This window comes from Gorilla gorilla, chromosome 17 (assembly GCF_029281585.2).
Source record: "Gorilla gorilla gorilla isolate KB3781 chromosome 17, NHGRI_mGorGor1-v2.1_pri, whole genome shotgun sequence".
NCBI lineage: Eukaryota > Metazoa > Chordata > Mammalia > Primates > Hominidae > Gorilla > Gorilla gorilla.
Window position 1 is genome coordinate 6,240,621 of NC_073241.2, and position 22,912 is coordinate 6,263,532.

Below are 22,912 nucleotides of genomic sequence, written 5' to 3' on the forward strand. Positions count from 1 at the left end.
CATTCCATTCCATTCCACTCGGGTTCTTTCCATTCCATTCCATTCCATTCCATTCCATTCCATTCCATTCCACTCGGGTTCTTTCCATTCCATTCCATTCCATTCCATTCCATTCCATTCCATTCCATTCCATTCCATTCCATTCCATTCCATTCCATTCTATTCCATTCCGTTCTACTCGGCTTGAATCCATTGAGTTCCGTTCCGTTCCGTTCCGTCCCGACACGTCCCGTCCCGTCCCGTCCCGTCCCGTCCCATCCCGTCCCATCCCGTCCCGTGCCGTTTTACTCGGGTTGATTCCATTCCACTCCGTTCCGTTCATTTCCGTTCCGTTCCATTCAGTTCCACGCGGGTTGATTCAATTCCATTCTATTCTATTCCATTCCATTCCATTCCATTCCATTCCATTCCATTCCATTCTACTCGGGTTGATTCCATGCCGTTCCGTTCCGTTCAATTGCGTCCCATCCCGACGCGTCCCGTCCCGTCCCGTCCCGTCAAATTACGTTCCGTTCTGATCGGGTTGATTCCGTTCCATTCCGTTCCGTTCCTTTCCGTTCCGTTCCATTCCGTTACACGCGGGTTGATTCAATTCCATTCTATTACATTGAATTCCATTCCATTCCATTCCATTCCATTCTACTCGGATTGATTGCATTCCATTCCATTCCATTCCAGTCCATTCCAATCCATTCCATTCTACTCGGGTTGATTCCATTCCATTCCATTCCATTCCATTCCATTCCATTCCATTCCATTCCATTCCATTCCACTCGGGCTCATTCCATTCCATTCCATTCCATTCCATTCCATTCCATTCCATTCCATTCCATTCCATTCCGTTCTACTCGGGTTGATTTCCATTCCATTCCATTCCATTCCATTCCACTCCATTCCATTCCATTCCATTCCATTCCATTCCATTCCATTCCATTCCATTCCTTTCCATTTATTCCATTCCGTTCTACTCGGGTTGATTCCATTGAGTTTGGTTACGTTCCGTTCTGTCCCATCCCGTCCCGTCCCGTCCCGTTCCGTTTTACTCGGGTTGATTCCTTTGCATTCCGTTCCGCTCGTTTCCATTCCGTTCCATTCCGTTCCACGCGGGTTGGTTCAATTCCATTCTATTCTATTCTATTCCTTTCCATTCCATTCCATTCTACTCGGGTTGATTCCATGCCGTTCCATTCCGTTCCATTCCGTCCCATCCCGACCCGTCCCATCCCGTCCCGTCCCGTCCCATCCCGTTCCGTTCCACATGGGTTGATTCAATTCCTTTCGGTTACATTGAATTCCATTCCATTCCATTCCATTCCATTCCATTCCATTCCATTCCATTCCATTCCATTCCATTCCATTCCTTTCCATTCCAATCCATTCCATTCTACTCGGGTTGATTCCATTCCATTCCAATCCATTCCATTCCATTCCATTCCATTCCATTCAGTTTCATTCCATTCCATTCCATTCCATTCCATTCCTTTCCATTCCATTCCGTTCCATTCCATTCCATTCTATTCCATTACATTCTACTACATTGAATTCCATTCCATTCCATTCAATTCCATTCCATTCCATTCCTTTCCATTCCATATAGTTCTACTCGGGTTGATTCCATTCCATTCCATTCCATTCCATTCCATTCCATTCCATTCCATTGCATTCCATTCCATTCCATTCCATTACTTTCCATTCCATTCCATTCCAATCCATTCCATTCTACTCGGGTTGACTCCATTCCATTCAATTCCATTCCATTCCATTCCATTCCATTATATTCCATTCTATTCCATTCGATTCCGTTCGATTCCATTCCATTCCATTCCATTCCATTCGATTCCATTCCATTCGATTCGATTCCATTCCATTCCATTCCATTCCATTCCATTCCATTCCATTCCATTCCATTCCATTGCGTTCCATTCGATTCGATTCCATTCCATTCCATTCCATTCCATTCCATTCCAATCCATTCCATTCTACTTGGGTTGATTCCATTCCATTCCATTCCATTCGATTCCATTCGATTCGATTCCATTCCATTCCATTCCATTCCATTCCATTCCATTCCATTCCATTCCATTCCATTCTGTTCTACTCGGGTTGATTCCACTCCATTCCATTCCATTCCATTCCATTCTATTCCATTCCATTCCATTCGATTCCATTCTATTCCATTCGATTCCATTCCATTCCATTTCATTTTATTCCATTCCATTCCATTCCATTCTATTCCGTTGAATTCCATTCCATTCCATTCCATTCCATCCCATTCCTTTCCATTCCATTCCATTCCTTTCCATTCCAATCCATTCCATTCTACTCGGGTTGATTCCATTCCATGCCATTCCATTCCATTCCATTCCATTCCATTCCATTCCATTCCATTCCATTCCATTCCGTTCTACTCGGGTTGATTCCATTCTATTCCATTCCATTCCGTTCGATTCCATTCGATTCCGTTCGATTCCATTCCATTCCATTCCATTCCCTTCCATTCCATTCTATTCCATTGAATTCCATTCCATTCCATTGCATTCCATTCCATTCCATTCCATTCCATTCCGTTCTACTCTGATTGACTCCATTCCATTCCATTCCATTCCATTCCATTCCATTCCATTCCATTCCATTCGATTCCATTCCATTCCATTCCATTCCATTCCATTCCATTCCAATACATTCCATTCTACTCTGGTTGATTCCATTCCATTCCATTCCATTCCATTCCATTCGTCTCCATTCGATTCCATTCGATTCCATTCCATTCTATTCCATTGAATTCCATTCCATTCCATTCCATTCCATTCCATTCCATTCAATTCCATTCCATTCCATTCCGTTCTACTCGGGTTGATTCGATTCCATTCCATTCCATTCCATTCCATTCCATTCCATTCCATTCCATTCCATTCCATTCCACTCCATTCCATTCGATTCCATTCGATTCCATTCCATTCCATTCCATTCCATTCCATTCCAATCCATTCCATTCTACTCGGGTTGATTCCATTCCATTCCATTCCATTCCATTCCATTGCATTCCATTCGAATCCATTCGATTCCATTCCATTCGATTCCATTCAAGATCATTCGATTCCATTCCATCCCATTCCATTCCATTCCATTCCATTCCGTTTTACTCGGGTTGATTCCATTCCATGCCATTTCATTCCATTCCATTCCATTCCATTCCATTCGATTCCATTCGATTCCATTCCATTCCATTCCATTCCAATCCATTCCATTCTACTCGGGTTGATTCCATTCCATTCCATTCCATTCCATTCCATTCCATTCCATTCCATTCCATTCCATTCCATTGCATTCCATTCGATTCCATTCGATTCCATTCCATTCGATTCCATTCGAGATCATTCGATTCCATTCCATCCCATTCCATTCCATTCCGTTTTACTCGGGTTGATTCCATTCCATGCCATTTCATTCCATTCCATTCCATTCCATTCCATTCCATTCCATTCGATTCCATTCCATTCCATTCCATTCCAATCCATTCCATTCTACTCGGGTTGATTCCATTCCATTCCATTCCATTCCATTCCATTCCATTCCATTCCATTCCACTCGATTCCATTCCATTCTTTCCATTCCATTCCAATCCATTCCATTCTACTCGGGTGGATTCCATTCCATTCCATTCCATTCCATTCCATTCCATTCCATTCCATTCCATTCGATTCCATTCCATTCCATTCCATTCCATTCGATTCCATTCCATTCCATTCCATTCCATTCCATTCCATTCCATTCCATTCCATTCCGTTCTAGTCGGGTTGATTCCATTGTATTCCATTCTATTCCATTCCATTCCATTCCATTCCATTCCATTCTATTCCACTCCATTCTTCTCCATTGAATTCCATTCCATTCCATTCTATTCCATTCCATTCCATTCCTTTCCATTCCATTTAGTTCTACTCGGGTTGATTCCATTCCATTCCATTCCATTCCATTCCATTCCATTCCATTCCATTCCATTCTATTCCACTCCATTCTACTCCATTGAATTCCATTCCATTCCATTCTATTCCATTCCATTCCATTCCTTTCCATTCCATTTAGTTCTACTCGGGTTGATTCCATTCCATTCTATTCCATTCCATTCCATTCCATTCCATTCCATTCCATTCCATTCCATTCCATTGCATTCCATTCGATTCCATTCGATTCCATTCCATTCCATTCCATTCCACTCCATTCCATTCCATTCCATTCCATTCCATTCCATTCCATTCCATTCCATTCCATTCCATTCCGTTCCACTCGGGTTGATTCCATTCTATTGCATTCCATTCCATTCGATTCCATTCGATATCATTGGATTCCATTCCATCCCATTCCATTCCATTCCATTCCATTCCGTTCTTCTTGGGTTGATTCCATTCCATTCCATTCCATTCCATTCCATTTCTTTCGATTCCATTCGATTCCATTCCATTCCACTCCATTCCAATCCATTGCATTCTACTCAGGTTGATTCCATTCCATTCCATTCCATTCCATTCCATTCCATTCCATTCCATTCCATGCCATTCCATTCGATTCCACTCGATTGCATTCCATTCCTTTCCATTCCATTCCAATCCATTCCATTCTATTCGGGTGGATTCCATTCCATTCCATTCCATTCCATTCCATTCCATTCCATTCCATTCCATTCCATTCCATTCCATTCCATTCGATTCCATTCCATTCCATTCCATTCCATTCCCTTCCATTCCATTCCATTCCATTCCATTCCGTTCTAATCGGGATGATTCCATTCCATTCCATTGCATTCCATTCCATTCCATTCCATTCCATTCCATTCCATTCCATTCCATTCCATTCCATTCCATTCTATTCCACTCCATTCTACTCCATTGAATTCCATTCCATTCCATTCCATTCCATTCCATTCCATTCCTTTCCAATCCATTTAGTTCTACTCGGGTTGATTCCATTCCATTCCATTCCATTCCATTCCATTCCCTTCCATTCCATTCCATTACATTCCATTCCATTCCATTACTTTCCATTCCATTCCATTCCAATCCATTCTATTCTACTCGGGTTGACTCCATTCCATTCCATTCCACTCCATTCCATTCCGTTATATTCCATTCTATTCCATTCGATTCCGTTCGATTCCATTCCATTCCATTCCATTCCATTCCATTCCATTCCATTCGATTCCATTCCATACCATTCGATTCCCTTCCATTCCTTTCCATTCCATTCCATTCCATTCCAATCCATTCCATTCTACTCGGGTTGATTCCATTCCATTCCATTCCATTCCAATCCATTCCATTCCATTCCATTCCATTCCATTCCATTCCATTCCATTCCTTTCTATTCCATTCCATTCCATTCCATTCCATTCCATTCCAATCCATTCCGTTCTACTCGGGTTGATTCCACTCCATTCCATTCCCTTCCATTCCATTCCATTCCATCCCATTCCATTCCATTCCATTCCATTCCATTCCTTTCCATTCCAACCCATTCCTTTCTACTCGGGTTGATTCCATTCCATTCCATTCCATTCCATTCCATTCCATTCCATTCCATTCCATTCCATTCCATTCCATTCCATTGCATTCCATTCCATTCGATTCCATTCCATTCCATTCCATTCCATTTCATTCCAAACCGTTCCATTCTGCTCGGATTCATCATTCCATTCCACTACATTCCATTCCATTCCACTCGGGTTCATTCCATTCCATTCCATTCCATTCCATTCCATTCCATTCCATTCCATTCCATTCCGTTCTACTCAGGTTGATTTCCATTCCATTCCATTCCATTCCATTCCATTCCATTCCATTCCATTCCATTCCATTCCATTCCATTCCATTCCATTCCATTCCATTCCATTCCATTCTATTCCATTCCGTTCTACTCGGCTTGAATCCATTGAGTTCCGTTCCGTTCCGTTCCGTCCCGACACGTCCCGTCCCGTCCCGTCCCGTCCCGTCCCGTCCCGTCCCGTGCCGTTGTACTCGGGTTGATTCCATTCCACTCCGTTCCGTTCCTTTCCGTTCCCTTCCATTCAGTTCCACGCGGGTTGATTCAATTCCATTCTATTCTATTCCATTCCATTCCATTCCATTCCATTCCATTCCATTCCATTCAATTTTACTCGGGTTGATTCCATGCCGTTCCGTTCCGTTCCATTCTGTCCCATCCCGACGCGTCCCGTCCCGTCCCGTCCCATTCCGTTCCGTGCTGATCGGGTTGATTCCGTTCCATTTCGTTCCGTTCCTTTCCGTTCCATTCCATTCCGTTACACGCGGGTTGATTCAATTCCATTCTATTACATTGAATTCCATTCCATTCCATTGCATTCCATTCTACTCGGATTGATTGCATTCCATTCCATTCCATTCCAGTCCATTCCAATCCATTCCATTCTACTTGGGTTGATTCCATTCCATTCCATTCCATTTCATTCCATTCCATTCCATTCCATTCCATTCCATTGCGTTCCATTCGATTCGATTCCATTCCATTCCATTCCATTCCATTCCAATCCATTCCATTCTACTTGGGTTCATTCCATTCCATTCCATTCCATTCCATTCGATTCCATTCGATTCCATTCCATTCCATTCCATTCCATTCTGTTCTACTCGGGTTGATTCCACTCCATTCCATTCCATTCCATTCCATTCTATTCCATTCCATTCAATTCGATTCCATTCTATTCCATTCGATTCCATTCCATTCCATTTCATTTTATTCCAATCCATTCCATTCCATTCTATTCCATTGAATTCCATTCCATTCCATTCCATTCCATCCAATTCCATTCCTTTCCATTCCAATCCATTCCATTCTACTCGGGTTGATTCCATTCCATTCCATTCCATTCCATTCCATTCGATTCCATTCGATTCCATTCCATTCCATTCCATTCCATTCCATTCCGTTCCATTCCATTTCATTCCATTCGATTCCATTCGATTCCATTCCATTCGATTCCATTCGATATCATTCGATTCCATTCCATCCCATTCAATTCCATTCCATTCCATTCCGTTCTACTCGGGTTGATTCCATTCCATTCCGTTTCATTCCATTCCATTCCATTCCATTCCATTCCATTCCGTTCTAATCGGTTTGATTCCACCCCATTCCATTCCATTCCATTCCATTCCATTCCATTCCATTCCATTCCATTCCTTTGCATTCCAACCCATTCCGTTCTACTCGGGTTGATTCCATTCCATTCCATTCCATTCCATTCCATTCCATTCCATTCCATTCCATTCCATTCCATTCCATTCCATTCCATTCCATTCCAAACCATTCCATTCTACTCGGGTTCATCATTCCATTCCATTCCATTCCATTCCATTCCATTCCACTCGGGTTCTTTCCATTCCATTCCATTCCATTCCATTCCATTCCATTCCATTCCATTCCGTTCTAATCATGTTGATTTCCATTCCATTCCATTCCATTCCATTCCATTCCATTCCATTCCACTCCATTCCATTCCGTTCTATTCGGGTTGATTCCATTCCATTGCATTCCATTCCATTCCATTCCATTCCATTCCATTCCATTCCATTCTATTCCATTCCGTTCTACTCGGCTTGAATCCATTGATTTCCGTTCCGTTCCGTTCCGTCCCGACACTTCCCGTCCCGTCCCGTCCCGTCCCGTCCCATCCCGTCCCGTCCCGTCCCGTGCCGTTGTACTCGGGTTGATTCCATTCCACTCCGTTCCGTTCATTTCCGTTCCGTTCCATTCAGTTCCACGCGGGTTGATTCAATTCCATTCTATTCTATTCCATTCCATTCCATTCCATTCCATTCCATTCTACTCGGGTTGATTCCATGCCGTTCCGTTCCGTTCCATTGCGTCCCATCCCGACGCGTCCCGTCCCGTCCCGTTCCGTCAAATTACGTTCCGTTCTGATCGGGTTGATTCCGTTCCATTCCGTTCCGTTCCTTTCCGTTCCGTTCCATTCCGTTACACGCGGGTTGATTCAATTCCATTCTATTACATTGAATTCCATTCCATTCCATTCCATTCCATTCTACTCGGATTGATTGCATTCCATTCCATTCCATTCCAGTCCATTCCAATCCATTCCATTCTACTCGGGTTGATTCCATTCCATTCCATTCCATTCCATTCCATTCCATTCCATTCCATTCCATTCCATTCCATTCTATTCCATTCCATTCCATTCCACTCGGGCTCATTCCATTCCTTTCCATTCCATTCCATTCCATTCCATTCCATTCCATTCCATTCCATTCCATTCCATTCCGTTCTACTCGGGTTGATTTCCATTCCATTCCATTCCATTCCATTCCACTCCATTCCATTCCATTCCATTCCATTCCATTCCACTCCATTCCATTCCATTCCTTTCCATTTATTCCATTCCGTTCTACTGGGGTTGATTCCATTGAGTTTGGTTACGTTCCGTTCCGTCCCATCCCGTCCCGTCCCGTCCCGTTCCGTTTTACTCGGGTTGATTCCTTTGCATTCCGTTCCGCTCGTTTCCATTCCGTTCCATTCCATTCCACGCGGGTTGGTTCAATTCCATTCTATTCTATTCTATTCCTTTCCATTCCATTCCATTCTACTCGGGTTGATTCCATGCCGTTCCATTCCGTTCCATTCCGTCCCATCCCGACCCGTCCCATCCCGTCCCGTCCCGTCCCATCCCGTTCCGTTCCACATGGGTTGATTCAATTCCTTTCGGTTACATTGAATTCCATTCCATTCCATTCCATTCCATTCCATTCCATTCCATTCCATTCCATTCCTTTCCATTCCAATCCATTCCATTCTACTCGGGTTGATTCCATTCCATTCCAATTCATTCCATTCCATTCCATTCCATTCCATTCCATTCCATTCCATTCCATTCCATTCCATTCAGTTTCATTCCATTCCATTCCATTCCAATCCATTCCTTTCCATTCCATTCCATTCCATTCCATTCCATTCCATTCTATTCCATCACATTCTACTACATTGAATTCCATTCCATTCCATTCAATTCCATTCCATTCCATTCCTTTCCATTCCATTTAGTTCTACTCGGGTTCATTCCATTCCATTCCATTCCATTCCATTCCATTCCATTCCATTGCATTCCATTCCATTCCATTCCATTACTTTCCATTCCATTCCATTCCAATCCATTCCATTCTACTCGGGTTGACTCCATTCCATTCCATTCCATTCCATTCCATTCCATTCCATTCCATTATATTCCATTCTATTCCATTCGATTCCGTTCGATTCCATTCCATTCCATTCCATTCCATTCCATTCCATTCCATTCCATTCCATTCCAATCCATTCCATTCTACTCGGGTTGATTCCATTCCATTCCATTCCATTCCATTCCATTCCATTCCATTCCATTCCATTCCATTCCATTCCATTCCATTCCTTTCCATTCCAACCCATTCCGTTCTACTCGGGTTGATTCCATTCCATTCCATTCCATTCCATTCCATTCCAATCCATTCCATTCTACTCGGGTTGATTCCATTCCATTCCTTTCCATTCCAATCCATTCCATTCCATTCCATTGCATTCCATTCCATTCCATTCCTTTCTATTCCATTCCATTCCATTCCATTCCATTCCATTCCATTCCATTCCATTCCATTCCATTCCATTCCATTCCACTCTATTCCATTCCGTTCTACTCGGCTTGAATCCATTGAGTTCCGTTCCGTTCCGTTCCGTCCCGACACGTCCCGTCCCGTCCCGTCCCATCCCGTCCCGTCCCGTCCCGTCCCGTGCCGTTGTACTCGGGTTGATTCCATTCCACTCCGTTCCGTTCCTTTCCGTTCCCTTCCATTCAGTTCCACGCGGGTTGATTCAATTCCATTCTATTCTATTCCATTCCATTCCATTCCATTCCATTCCATTCCATTCCATTCCATTCCATTCCATTTTACTCGGGTTGATTCCATGCCGTTCCGTTCCGTTCCATTCTGTCCCATCCCGACGCGTCCCGTCCCGTCCCGTCCCATTCCATTCCATTCTGATCGGGTTGATTCCGTTCCATTCCGTTCCGTTCCTTTCCGTTCCATTCCATTCCGTTACACGCGGGTTGATTCAATTCCATTCTATTACATTGAATTCCATTCCATTCCATTCCATTCCATTCTACTCGGATTGATTGCATTCTATTCCATTCCATTCCAGTCCATTCCAATCCATTCCATTCTACTCGGGTTGATTCCATTCCATTCCATTCCATTCCATTCCATTCCATTCCATTCCATTCCATTCCATTCCATTCCATACCATTGCGTTCCATTCGATTCGATTCCATTCCATTCCATTCCAATCCATTCCATTCTACTTGGGTTCATTCCATTCCGTTCCATTCCATTCCATTCGATTCCATTCGATTCCATTCCATTCCATTCCATTCCATTCTGTTCTACTCGGGTTGATTCCATTCCATTCCATTCCATTCCATTCCATTCCATTCCATTCCATTCCATTGCGTTCCATTCTATTCCATTCGATTCCATTCCATTCCATTCCATTCCATTCCAATCCACTCCATTCTACTTGGGTTCATTCCATTCCATTCCATTCCATTCCATTCGATTCCATTCGATTCCATTCCATTCCATTCCATTCCATTCTGTTCTACTCGGGTTGATTCCACTCCATTCCATTCCATTCCATTCCATTTTATTCCATTCCATTCCATTCGATTCCATTCTATTCCATTCGATTCCATTCCATTCCATTTCATTTTATTCCAATCCATTGCATTCCATTCTATTCCATTGAATTCCATTCCATTCCATTCCATTCCATCCAATTCCATTCCTTTCCATTCCAATCCATTCCATTCTACTCGGGTTGATTCCATTCCATTCCATTCCATTCCATTCCATTCCATTCCATTCGATTCCATTCCATTCCATTCCATTCCATTCCATTCCGTTCTACTCGGGTTGATTCCATTCTATTCCATTCCATTCCGTTCGATTCCATTCGATTCCATTCTATTCCATTCCATTCCATTCCATTCCCTTCCATTCCATTCTATTCCATTGAATACCATTCCATTCCATTGCATTCCATACCATTCCATTCCATTCCATTCCGTTCTACTCTGATTGACTCCATTCCATTCCATTCCATTCCATTCCATTCCATTCCATTCCATTCCATTCCATTCCATTCGATTCCATTCCATTCCATTCCATTCCATTCCATTCCATTCCAATACATTCCATTCTACTCTGGTTGATTCCATTCCATTCCATTCCATTCCATTCCATTCCATTCGTCTCCATTCGATTCCATTCAATTCCATTCCATTCTATTCCATTGAATTCCATTCCATTCCATTCCATTCCATTCCATTCTATTCCATTCCATTCCATTCCATTCCGTTCTACTCGGGTTGATTCCATTCCATTCCATTCCATTCCATTCCATTCCATTCCATTCCACTCCATTCCATTCGATTCCATTCGATTCCATTCCATTCCATTCCATTCCATTCCAATCCATTCCATTCTACTCGGGTTGATTCCATTCCATTCCATTCCATTCCATTCCATTCCATTCCATTCCATTCCATTCCATTCCATTGCATTCCATTAGATTCCATTCGATTCCATTCCATTCGATTCCATTCGATATCATTCGATTCCATTCCATCCCATTCCATTCCATTCCATTCCATTCCGTTCTACTCGGGTTGATTCCATTCCATTCCATTCCATTCCATTCCATTCCATTCCATTCCATTCGATTCCATTCCATTCCATTCCATTCCATTTCATTCCAAACCATTCCATTCTACTCGGGTTCATCATTCCATTCCATTCCATTCCATTCCATTCCACTCGGGTTCTTTCCATTCCATTCCATTCCATTCCATTCCATTCCATTCCATTCCATTCCATTCCATTCCATTCCGTTCTACTCAGGTTGATTTCCATTCCATTCCATTCCATTCCATTCCATTCCATTCCATTCCATTCCATTCCATTCCATTCCATTCCACTCCATTCCATTCCGTTCTATTCGGGTTGATTCCATTCCATTCCATTCCATTCCATTCCATTCCATTCCATTCCATTCCATTCTATTCCATTCCGTTCTACTCGGCTTGAATCCATTGAGTTCCGTTCCGTTCCGTTCCGTCCCGACACGTCCCGTCCCGTCCCGTCCCGTCCCGTCCCATCCCGTCCCGTCCCGTCCCGTGCCGTTGTACTCGGGTTGATTCCATTCCACTCCGTTCCGTTCATTTCCGTTCCGTTCCATTCAGTTCCACGCGGGTTGATTCAATTCCATTCTATTCCATTCCATTCCATTCCATTCCATTCCATTCCATTCCATTCCATTCCATTCCATTCTACTCGGGTTGATTCCATGCCGTTCCGTTCCGTTCCATTGCGTCCCATCCCGACGCGTCCCGTCCCGTCCCGTCCCGTCAAACTACGTTCCGTTCTGATCGGGTTGATTCCGTTCCATTCCGTTCCGTTCCTTTCCGTTCCGTTCCATTCCGTTACACGCGGGTTGATTCAATTCCATTCTATTACATTGAATTCCATTCCATTCCATTCCATTCCATTCTACTCGGATTGATTGCATTCCATTCCATTCCATTCCAGTCCATTCCAATCCATTCCATTCTACTCGGGTTGATTCCATTCCATTCCATTCCATTCCATTCCACTCCATTCCATTCCATTCCATTCCATTCCACTCGGGCTCATTCCATTCCATTCCATTCCATTCCATTCCATTCCATTCCATTCCATTCCATTCCATTCCGTTCTACTCGGGTTGATTTCCATTCCATTCCATTCCATTCCATTCCACTCCATTCCATTCCATTCCATTCCATTCCATTCCATTCCATTCCTTTCCATTTATTCCATTCCGTTCTACTCGGGTTGATTCCATTGAGTTTGGTTACGTTACGTTCCGTCCCATCCAGTCCCGTCCCGTCCCGTTCCGTTTTACTCGGGTAGATTCCTTTGCATTCCGTTCCGCTCGTTTCCATTCCGTTCCATTCCGTTCCACGCGGGTTGGTTCAATTCCATTCTATTCTATTCTATTCCTTTCCATTCCATTCCATTCTACTCGGGTTGATTCCATGCCGTTCCATTCCATTCCATTCCATTCCATTCCATTCCATTCCATTCCATTCCAATCCATTCCATTCTACTCGGGTTGATTCCATTCCATTCCATTCCATTCCATTCCATTCCATTCCATTCCATTCCATTCCATTCCATTCCATTCCTTTCCATTCCAACCCATTCCGTTCTACTCGGGTTGATTCCATTCCATTCCATTCCATTCCATTCCATTCCAATCCATTCCATTCTACTCGGGTTGATTCCATTCCATTCCTTTCCATTCCAATCCATTCCATTCCATTCCATTCCATTCCATTCCATTCCATTCCTTTCTATTCCATTCCATTCCATTCCATTCCATTCCATTCCATTCCATTCCATTCCATTCCATTCCATTCCATTCCATTCCACTCTATTCCATTCCGTTCTACTCGGCTTGAATCCATTGAGTTCCGTTCCGTTCCGTTCCGTCCCGACACGTCCCGTCCCGTCCCGTCCCATCCCGTCCCGTCCCGTCCCGTCCCGTGCCGTTGTACTCGGGTTTATTCCATTCCACTCCGTTCCGTTCCTTTCCGTTCCCTTCCATTCATTTCCACGCGGGTTGATTCAATTCCATTCTATTCTATTCCATTCCATTCCATTCCATTCCATTCCATTCTATTTTACTCGGGTTGATTCCATGCCGTTCCATTCCGTTCCATTCTGTCCCATCCCGACGCGCCCATCCCGTCCCGTCCCATTCCATTCCATTCTGATCGGGTTGATTCCGTTCCATTCCGTTCCGTTCCTTTCCGTTCCATTCCATTCCGTTACACGCGGGTTGATTCAATTCCATTCTATTACATTGAATTCCATTCCATTCCATTCCATTCCATTCTACTCGGATTGATTGCATTCCATTCCATTCCATTCCAGTCCATTCCAATCCATTCCATTCTACTCGGGTTGATTCCATTCCATTCCATTCCATTCCATTCCATTCCATTCCATTCCATTCCATTCCATTCCATACCATTGCGTTCCATTCGATTCGATTCCATTCCATTCCATTCCAATCCATTCCATTCTACTTGGGTTCATTCCATTCCATTCCATTCCATTCCATTCGATTCCATTCGATTCCATTCCATTCCATTCCATTCCATTCTGTTCTACTCGGGTTGATTCCATTCCATTCCATTCCATTCCATTCCATTCCATTCCATTCCATTCCATTGCGTTCCATTCTATTCCATTCGATTCCATTCCATTCCATTCCATTCCATTCCAATCCACTCCATTCTACTTGGGTTCATTCCATTCCATTCCATTCCATTCAATTCGATTCCATTCGATTCCATTCCATTCCATTCCATTCCATTCTGTTCTACTCGGGTTGATTCCACTCCATTCCATTCCATTCCATTCCATTTTATTCCATTCCATTCCATTCGATTCCATTCTATTCCATTCGATTCCATTCCATTCCATTTCATTTTATTCCAATCCATTGCATTCCATTCTATTCCACTGAATTCCATTCCATTCCATTCCATTCCATCTAATTCCATTCCTTTCCATTCCAATCAATTCCATTCTACTCGGGTTGATTCCATTCCATTCCATTCCATTCCATTCCATTCCATTCCATTCCATTCCATTCCATTCCATTCCGTTCTACTCGGGTTGATTCCATTCTATTCCATTCCATTCCGTTCGATTCCATTCGATTCCATTCGATTCCATTCCATTCCATTCCATTCCCTTCCATTCCATTCTATTCCATTGAATACCATTCCATTCCATTGCATTCCATTCCATTCCATTCCATTCCATTCCGTTCTACTCTGATTGACTCCATTCCATTCCATTCCATTCCATTCCATTCCATTCCATTCCATTCCATTCGATTCCATTCCATTCCATTCCATTCCATTCCATTCCATTCCAATACATTCCATTCTACTCTGGTTGATTCCATTCCATTCCATTCCATTCCATTCCATTCCATTCCATTCCATTCGTCTCCATTCGATTCCATTCGATTCCATTCCATTCTATTCCATTGAATTCCATTCCATTCCATTCCATTCCATTCCATTCCATTCTATTCCATTCCATTTCATTCCATTCCGTTCTACTCGGGTTGATTCCATTCCATTCCATTCCATTCCATTCCATTCCATTCCATTCCATTCCACTCCATTCCATTCGATTCCATTCGATTCCATTCCATTCCATTCCATTCCATTCCAATCCATTCCATTCTACTCGTGTTGATTCCATTCCATTCCATTCCATTCCATTCCATTCCATTCCATTGCATTCCATTCGATTCCATTCGATTCCATTCCATTCGATTCCATTCGATATCATTCGATTCCATTCCATCCCATTCCGTTCCATTCCATTCCATTCCGTTCTACTCGGGTTGATTCCATTCCATTCCATTCCATTCCATTCCATTCCATTCCATTCCATTCCATTCCATTCCATTCCATTCCATTCCATTTCATTCCAAACCATTCCATTCTACTCGGGTTCATCATTCCATTCCATTCCATTCCATTCCATTCCACTCGGGTTCTTTCCATTCCATTCCATTCCATTCCATTCCATTCCATTCCATTCCATTCCGTTCTACTCAGGTTGATTTCCATTCCATTCCATTCCATTCCATTCCATTCCATTCCATTCCATTCCATTCCACTCCATTCCATTCCGTTCTATTCGGGTTGATTCCATTCCATTCCATTCCATTCCATTCCATTCCATTCCATTCCATTCCATTCCATTCTATTCCATTCCGTTCTACTCGGCTTGAATCCATTGAGTTCCGTTCCGTTCCGTTCCGTCCCGACACGTCCCGTCCCGTCCCGTCCCGTCCCGTCCCATCCCGTCCCGTCCCGTCCCGTGCCGTTGTACTCGGGTTGATTCCATTCCACTCCGTTCCGTTCATTTCCGTTCCGTTCCATTCAGTTCCACGCGGGTTGATCCAATTCCATTCTATTCCATTCCATTCCATTCCATTCCATTCCATTCCATTCCATTCCATTCCACTCGGGTTGATTCCATGCCGTTCCGTTCCGTTCCATTGCGTCCCATCCCGACGCGTCCCGTCCCGTCCCGTCCCGTCAAATTGCGTTCCGTTCTGATCGGCTTGATTCCGTTCCATTCCGTTCCGTTCCTTTCCGTTCCGTTCCATTCCGTTACACGCGGGTTGATTCAATTCCATTCTATTACATTGAATTCCATTCCATTCCATTCCATTCCATTCTACTCGGATTGATTGCATTCCATTCCATTCCATTCCAGTCCATTCCAATCCATTCCATTCTACTCGGGTTGATTCCATTCCATTCCATTCCATTCCATTCCATTCCATTCCATTCCATTCCACTCGGGCTCATTCCATTCCATTCCATTCCATTCCATTCCATTCCATTCCATTCCATTCCATTCCATTCCATTCCGTTCTACTCGGGTTGATTTCCATTCCATTCCATTCCATTCCATTCCACTCCATTCCATTCCATTCCATTCCATTCCATTCCATTCCATTCCATTCCTTTCCATTTATTCCATTCCGTTCTACTCGGGTTGATTCCATTGAGTTTGGTTACGTTCCGTTCCGTCCCATCCCGTCCCGTCCCGTCCCGTTCCGTTTTACTCGGGTTGATTCCTTTGCATTCCGTTCCGCTCGTTTCCATTCCGTTCCATTCTGTTCCACGCGGGTTGGTTCAATTCCATTCTATTCTATTCTATTCCTTTCCATTCCATTCCATTCTACTCGGGTTGATTCCATGCCGTTCCATTCCGTTCCATTCCGTCCCATCCCGACCCGTCCCATCCCGTCCCGTCCCGTCCCATCCCGTTCCGTTCCACATGGGTTGATTCAATTCCTTTCGGTTACATTGAATTCCATTCCATTCCATTCTACTCGGATTGATTCCATTCCATTCCATTCCATTCCATTCCATTCCATTCCTTTCCATTCCAATCCATTCCATTCTACTCGGGTTGATTCCATTCCATTCCAATCCATTCCATTCCATTCCATTCCATTCCATTCCATTCAGTTTCATTCCATTCCATTCCATTCCATTCCATTCCTTTCCATTCCATTCCATTCCATTCCATTCCATTCTATTCCATTACATTCTACTACATTGAATTCCATTCCATTCCATTCCATTCCATTCCATTCCATTCCTTTCCATTCCATTTAGTTCTACTCGGGTTGATTCCATTCCATTCCATTCCATTCCATTCCATTCCATTCCATTCCATTCCATTGCATTCCATTCCATTCCATTCCATTACTTTCCATTCCATTCCATTCCAATCCATTCCATTCTACTCGGGTTGACTCCACTCCATTCCATTCCATTCCATTCCATTCCATTCCATTCCATTCCATTCCATTCCATTCCATTATATTCCATTCTATTCCGTTCGATTCCGTTCGATTCCATTCCATACCATTCCATTCCATTCCATTCCATTCCATTCGATTCCATTCCATTCCATTCCATTCCATTCCATTCCATTCCATTCCAATCCATTCCATTCTACTCGGGTTGATTCCATTCCATTCCATTCCATTCCATTCCATTCCATTCCATTCCATTCCATTCCATTCCATTCCATTCCATTCCATTCCTTTCTATTCCATTCCATTCCATTCCATTCCATTCCATTCCATTCCATTCCATTCCATTCCATTCCATTCCATTCCATTCCGTTCTACTCGGGATGATTCCACTCCATTCCATTCCATTCCATTCCATTCCATTCCATTCCATTCCATTCCATTCCATTCCTTTCCATTCCAACCCATTCCGTTCTACTCGGGTTGATTCCATTCCATTCCATTCCATTCCATTCCATTCCATTCCATTCCATTCCATTCCATTCCATTCCATTCCATTCCATTCCATTCCATTCCATTCCATTCCATTCCATTCCTTTCTATTCCATTCCATTCCATTCCATTCCATTCCATTCCATTCCATTCCATTCCATTCCATTCCGTTCTACTCGGGTTGATTCCACTCCATTCCATTCCCTTCCATTCCATTCCATTCCATTCAATTCCATTCCATTCCATTCCTTTCCATTCCAACCCATTCCTTTCTACTCGGGTTGATTCCATTCCATTCCATTCCATTCCATTCCATTCCATTCCATTCCATTCCATTCGATTCCATTCCATTCCATTCCATTCCATTTCATTCCAAACCGTTCCATTCTACTCGGATTCATCATTCCATTCCATTCCATTCCATTCCATTCCACTCGGGTTCATTCCATTCCATTCCATTCCATTCCATTCCATTCCATTCCATTCCATTCCGTGCTACTCAGGTTGATTTCCATTCCATTCCATTCCATTCCATTCCATTCCATTCCATTCCATTCCATTCTATTCCATTCCGTTCTACTCGGCTTGAATCCATTGAGTTCCGTTCCTTTCCGTTCCGTCCAGACACGTCCCGTCCCGTCCCGTCCCGTCCCGTCCCGTCCCGTCCCGTCCCGTGCCGTTGTACTCGGGTTGATTCCATTCCACTCCGTTCCGTTCCTTTCCGTTCCCTTCCATTCAGTTCCACGGGGGTTGATTCAAATCCATTCTATTCTATTGCATTCCATTCCATTCCATTCCATTCCATTCCATTCCATTCCATTCCATTCCATTTTACTCGGGTTGATTCCATGCCGTTCCGTTCCGTTCCATTCTGTCCCATCCCGACGCGTCCCGTCCCGTCCCGTCCCATTCCGTTCCGTTCTGATCGGGTTGATTCCGTTCCATTCCGTTCCGTTCCTTTCCGTTCCATTCCATTCCGTTACACGCGGGTTGATTCAATTCCATTCTATTACATTGAATTCCATTCCATTCCATTAAATTCCATTCTACTCGGATTGATTGCATTCCATTCCATTCCAGTCCAGTCCATTCCAATCCATTCCATTCTACTCGGGTTGATTCCATTCCATTCCATTCCATTCCATTCCATTCCATTCCATTCCATTCCATTGTGTTCCATTCGATTCGATTCGATTCCATTCCATTCCATTCCATTCCAATCCATTCCATTCTACTTGGGTTCATTCCATTATATTCCATTCCATTCCATTCGATTCCATTCGATTCCATTCCATTCCATTCCATTCCATTCTGTTCTACTCGGGTTGATTCCACTCCATTCCATTCCATTCCATTCCATTCTATTCCATTCCATTCCATTCGATTCCATTCTATTCCATTCGATTCCATTCCATTCCATTTCATTTTATTCCATTCCATTCCATATCATTCTATTCCATTGAATTCCATTCCATTCCATTCCATTCCATTCCAATCCATTCCATTCTACTCGGGTTGATTCCATTCCATTCCATTCCATTCCATTCCATTCGATTCCATTCCATTCCATTCCATTCCATTCCATTCCGTTCTACTCGGGTTGATTCCATTCTATTCCATTCCATTCCGTTCGATTCCATTCGATTCCATTCGATTCCATTCCATTCCATTCCATTCCCTTCCATTCCATTCTATTCCATTGAATTCCATTCCATTCCATTGCATTCCATTCCATTCCATTCCATTCCATTCCATTCCGTTCTACTCTGATTGACTCCATTCCATTCCATTCCATTCCATTCCATTCCATTCCATTCCATTCCATTCCATTCCATTCCATTCCATTCGATTCCATTCCATTCCATTCCATTCCATTCCAATACATTCCATTCTACTCTGGTTGATTCCATTCCATTCCATTCCATTCCATTCCATTCCATTCCATTCGTCTCTTTCGATTCCATTCGATTCCATTCCATTCTATTCCATTGAATTCCATTCCATTCCATTCCATTCCATTCCATTCCATTCCATTCTATTCCATTCCATTCCATTCCATTCCGTTCTACTCGAGTTGATTCCATTCCATTCCATTCCATTCCATTCCATTCCATTCCATTCCACTCCATTCCATTCGATTCCATTCGATTCCATTCCATTCCATTCCATTCCATTCCATTCCATTCCAATCCATTCCATTCTACTCGGGTTGATTCCATTCCATTCCATTCCATTCCATTCCATTCCATTCCATTCCATTCCATTCCATTCCATTGCATTCCATTCGATTCCATTCGATTCCATTCCATTCGATTCCATTCGATATCATTCGATTCCATTCCATCCCATTCCATTCCATTCCATTCCATTCCGTTCTACTCGGGTTGATTCCATTCCATTCCGTTTCATTCCATTCCATTCCATTGCATTCCGTTCTAATCGGTTTGATTCCACTCCATTCAATTCCATTCCATTCCATTCCATTCCATTCCATTCCATTCCATTCCATTCCATTCCTTTCCATTCCAACCCATTCCGTTCTACTCGGGTTGATTCCATTCCATTCCATTCCATTCCATTCCATTCCATTCCTTTCCATTCCATTCCATTCGATTCCATTCCATTCCATTCCGTTCCATTTCATTCCAAACCATTCCATTCTACTCGGGTTCATCATTCCATTCCATTCCATTCCATTCCATTCCACTCGGGTTCTTTCCATTCCATTCCATTCCATTCCATTCCATTCCATTCCATTCCATTCTACTCAGGTTGATTTCCATTCCATTCCATTCCATTCCATTCCATTCCATTCCATTCCATTCCACTCCATTCCATTCCGTTCTATTCGGGTTGATTCTATTCCATTCCATTCCATTCCATTCCATTCCATTCCATTCCATTCCATTCCATTCCATTCCATTCTATTCCATTCCGTTCTACTCGGCTTGAATCCATTGAGTTCCGTTCCGTTCCGTCCCGTCCCGACACGTCCCGTCCCGTCCGGTCCCGTCCCGTCCCATCCCGTCCCGTCCCGTCCCGTGCCGTTGTACTCGGGTTGATTCCATTCCACTCCGTTCCGTTCATTTCCGTTCCGTTCCATTCAGTTCCACGCGGGTTGATTCAATTCCATTCTATTCTATTCCATTCCATTCCATTCCATTCCATTCCATTCCATTCCATTCCATTCCATTCCATTCTACTCGGGTTGATTCCATGCCGTTCCGTTCTGTTCCATTGCGTCCCATCCCGACGCGTCCCGTCCCGTCCCGTCCCGTCAAATTACGTTCCGTTCTGATCGGGTTGATTCCGTTCCATTCCGTTCCGTTCCTTTCCGTTCCGTTCCATTCCGTTACACGCGGGTTGATTCAATTCCATTCTATTACATTGAATTCCATTCCATTCCATTCCATTCCATTCTACTCGGATTGATTGCATTCCATTCCATTCCATTCCAGTCCATTCCAATCCATTCCATTCTACTCGGGTTGATTCCATTCCATTCCATTCCATTCCATTCCATTCCATTCCATTCCATTCCATTCCATTCCACTCGGGCTCATTCCATTCCATTCCATTCCATTCCATTCCATTCCATTCCATTCCATTCCATTCCATTCCATTCCATTCCGTTCTACTCGGGTTGATTTCCATTCCATTCCATTCCATTCCATTCCACTCCATTCCATTCCATTCCATTCCATTCCATTCCATTCCATTCCATTCCATTCCATTCCTTTCCATTTATTCCATTCCGTTCTACTCGGGTTGATTCCATTGAGTTTGGTTACGTTCCGTTCCGTCCCATCCCGTCCCGTCCCGTCCCGTTCCGTTTTACTCGGGTTGATTCCTTTGCATTCCGTTCCGCTCGTTTCCATTCCGTTCCATTCCGTTCCACGCGGGTTGGTTCAATTCCATTCTATTCTATTCTATTCCTTTCCATTCCATTCCATTCTACTCGGGTTGATTCCATGCCGTTCCATTCCGTTCCATTCCGTCCCATCCCGACCCGTCCCATCCCGTCCCGTCCCGTCCCATCCCATTCCGTTCCACATGGGTTGATTCAATTCCTTTCGGTTACATTGAATTCCATTCCATTCCATTCTACTCGGATTGATTCCATTCCATTCCATTCCATTCCATTCCATTCCATTCCATTCCATTCCATTCCATTCCATTCCATTCCAATCCATTCCATTCTACTCGGGTTGATTCCATTCCATTCCAATCCATTCCATTCCATTCCATTCCATTCCATTCCATTCCATTCCATTCCATTCAGTTTCATTCCATTCCATTCCATTCCTTTCCATTCCATTCCATTCCATTCCATTCCATTCTATTCCATTACATTCTACTACATTGAATTCCATTCCATTCCATTCAATTCCATTCCATTCCATTCCTTTCCATTCCATTTAGTTCTACTCGGGTTGATTCCATTCCATTCCATTCCATTCCATTCCATTCCATTCCATTCCATTCCATTCCATTCCATTGCATTCCATTCCATTCCATTCCATTACTTTCCATTCCATTCCATTCCAATCAATTCCATTCTACTCGGGTTGACTCCATTCCATTCCATTCCATTCCATTCCATTCCATTCCATTCCATTCCATTCCGTTCCATTATATTCCATTCTATTCCATTCGATTCCGTTCAATTCCATTCCATTCCATTCCATTCCATTCCATTCCATTCCATTCCATTCCATTCCATTCGATTCCATTCCATTCCATTCCATGCCATTCCATTCCATTCCATTCCATTCCATTCCATTCTACTCGGGTTGATTCCATTCCATTCCATTCCATTCCATTCCATTCCATTCCATTCCATTTCATTCCATTCCATTCCATTCCTTTCTATTCCATTCCATTCCATTCCATTCCATTACTTTCCATTCCATTCCATTCCAATCAATTCCATTCTACTCGGGTTGACTCC